The following is a 3,092-nucleotide window of genomic DNA, read 5'->3' as shown; positions in this document are numbered from 1 at the left end:
AACTCTAAGAGTCACTTCTGCTTTTACTCTCACACCCTCCTTCCCCAGAGCTATGACTAGGGAACAGAATTCATTCAGGCCCAGCTCAGTCTGCAAACACACTGTACCACCCATGCATGCATTCACTTGCTGCATGATTTGCTCGCTTGCCAGGCGAGTGGGACCACCTCTGAGCCCAGACGACCCATATTTGGCCCCAGGCCCTCCGCCCACTACTCCCATTTCAATACCAAGCTCTGGGGTTGGTGGCGCTCCCCCAACAAAGCCACCGAACACTCCAGTGGGTGGCAGGAGCCTGCCCTCTGCTCCACCACCAGCCACCTTTCCCCATGTGATACCGAATCTGCCTCCCCCGCCTGCCCTGAGCCCCCTTAACAACGCGTCAGCTTCTCCTCCTGGCCTGGGGGGCCTAGTCGCTACCTGGACATCTGCCCTCTCCCCATGCCATGGGGCAGGCTATGGGCGGACTTCCTCTCGGCCCAGAGAAGGGCCCAACTCTGGCCCCCTCGTCCCACCCTCTGCCCCCCCACCCCGCTTCCTCCTCTTCTGCCTCAGCCCCCCAATGAGGTATCCCTATTCACCTTCTAGCAGTAGCTCTGCGGCTGCCTCCTCTTCCAGCTCTTCTGCTGCCGCTGCCGCCCAGTACCCAGCTTACCAGGCGCTGCCCAGTTATCCCCACTCTTTCCCTCCCCAGGCAAAACTCTCAGTCTCCAACCAGTCCCCCAAGTACACCCAGCCTTCTCTCCAGTCCCAGGCAGTGTGGAGCCAGGGTCCCACTCCACCTCCTCCTTATGGCCGCCTCTTAGTCAACAGCAGTGCCCACCCGCAGCCCCTTCCCGCCTCCTGCCAGGAGCCAGGCCGATGCCCACTCGCCAGCCCCAACACACCAGCAGCAGCAGCAGCATCAGGGGACCTCTGGGGACCTACCCAGAGCGTTTCCCCACCCTTTAGAAAGCAGTGGCGCCCACCATGCGCACTCCTATGCCATGTCGCCCTCCTTGGGGTCTCTGAGGCCCTACCCGCCCGGGTCAGCACACCTGCCCCCGCCGCACGGCCAGGTGTCCTACAGCCAGGCCAGCCCCGGTGGCCCTTCGGCCTTTTCCTCTTCTGACTCGCCATCCTCCTTCTCCTCTCAAGGGTCCTACCCCTGCTCGCACCCCTCCCCTTCCCAGGGCACCCAAAGGGAGCCCTACCCCTTCCCACCGGTGCCCACGATCACCACCTCCTCGGCCACCCTCTCCAGGGTCATCGCCACCGTGGCCTCCTCACCAGCAGGCTACAAGACGGCCTCGCCGCCCGGGCCCCCGCCGCACGCGAAGCAAGCCGCGTCCCCGGGGACCTACAAGATGGCCACCCCATCCGGGTACAAGCCTGGCTCTCCCCGCGCCTTCCGAACAGGGACCCCGCCGGGCTACCAAGGCGCCTCGCCGCCCGCTGGCCCAGGGACCTTCAAGCCGGGTTCGCCTGCCGCGCCGGCGGCGGGGAGGGCAGGCCCGCCCGGCCCTGAGCGGCGCGCAGATCAAGCAGGAGCCGTCCGAGGAGTACGAGGCGCCCGAGAACCCGGCGCCCCCGGCGCAGCCCCTCGCCCCCGCCCAAGGTGGTGGAGGTGCCCAGCCATGCCAGCCAGTCGGCCAGGTTCAACAAGCACCTGGACCGCGGCTTCAACTCCTGCGCGCGCAGCGACCTGTACTTTGTGCCGCTGGAGGGTCCCAAACTGGCCAAGAAGCGCGCTGACCTGCTGGAGAAGGTGCGGCGCGAGGCCGAGCAGCGCGCGCGCGAAGAGAAGGAGCGCGAGCGGGAGCGCAGTGTGAAGCTGGCTCAGGAGGGCCGCGCTCCCGTGGAGTGTTCGTCCCTCGGAGCCGTGCCTCACCGCCCTCCGCTCGTGCCGGGCTGTGCGGTGGTTACGGTGCCCTGGAGCCTGACACCCCGGCCTTGTGCACCCTCAGCGAGTACGCCCGGCCTCACGTCATGTCTCCCGGCAACCGCAACCACCCCGTCTACGTGCCCCTGGGCGCGGTGGACCCGGGGCTCCTGGGCTACAACGTCCCGGCCCTGTACAGCAGCGACCCGGCTGCCCGGGAGAGGGAGCGGGAAGCCCGGGAACGAGACCTCCGCGACCGCCTCAAACCGGGATTCGAGGTGAAGCCCAGCGAGCTGGAACCCCTGCACGGGGTCCCTGGGCGGGGCCTGGATCCCTTCCCGCGACACGGGGGCCCGGCCCTGCAGCCTGGCCCGCCCGGCCTGCACCCTTTCCCCTTCCCCTGGAGCGAGAGCGGCTGGCTCTGGCGGCCGGGCCAGCCCTGCGTCCGGACATGTCCTACGCGGAGTGGCTGGCGGCCCGAGCGGCAGCACGCGGAAAGGGTGGCAGCCCTGGACGACGACCTGCTGGCGCGGCTGCAGATGCTCAACGTGACCCCCCCCCACCACCACCAGCACTCGCACATCCACTCGCACCTGCAACAGCAGGACGCCATCCATGCAGCCTCTGCTGCGGTGCACCCTCTCATTGACCCCTGGCCTCAGGGTCTCACCTTACTCGGATCCCCTACCCAGCTGGGACCCTCCCTAACCCCCTTCTTCCTTACCCTCTGCCTAGAACGAAGTTCTTCGCCACCAGCTCTTTGCCGCCCCCTACCGGGACCTGCCCGCCTCGCTCTCCGCCCGGATGTCCGCAGCGCACCAGCTGCAGGCCATGCACGCGCGGTCGTCCAAGCTGCAGCCCCTGGCGCCGGAGCAGCAGCAGTGGCTGCACGCCCACCACCCGCTGCACAGCGTGTCGCTGCCCGCCCCGGAGAACTACTGCAGTTACCTGAAGGACAGCGACAAGCCGCTGTAGAGTCTGCGATGAAGAGCTCACCCGTGGCTTCAGCGCCTGGACCTTGTAGGCCCCGGCCTGCCCCCAGCGCCCGGTTCGCCTCCCCAGCTGCGGAGGCGGGGAATGACCGTGGACCGAAGGCAGAGACCAAGGGGTGTGCGGAGGCGGGGACAAGGGCGGGGACAGCACGCGCGCGGTGTCTCGCACCAGGCCCTCTTCCTCGCTCTCCCTGCTTTCCTCCTACCCCGTGCCCACCCTGGGTGGCCGCTCCCCTCCC

The 3,092-nt window shown here is 67.9% G+C and overlaps 1 pseudogene across 1 annotated transcript; it reads left to right on the top strand.

Annotated features, from left to right (window-relative positions):
- Positions 1 to 133: 133 nt before the first annotated feature.
- Positions 134 to 2,836, top strand: LOC103270797 (annotated as a pseudogene). The gene has a single exon (XR_002482555.1). The product of XR_002482555.1 is annotated as an atrophin-1 pseudogene (transcript).
- The last annotated feature ends 256 nt before the right edge of the window (positions 2,837 to 3,092 follow it).

The sequence above is a fragment of the Carlito syrichta genome, unplaced genomic scaffold (assembly GCF_000164805.1).
Source record: "Carlito syrichta isolate Samal-C Ts95f unplaced genomic scaffold, Tarsius_syrichta-2.0.1 Scaffold310101, whole genome shotgun sequence".
Lineage (NCBI taxonomy): Eukaryota > Metazoa > Chordata > Mammalia > Primates > Tarsiidae > Carlito > Carlito syrichta.
This window is presented reverse-complemented; position numbering and strand designations above follow the sequence as displayed.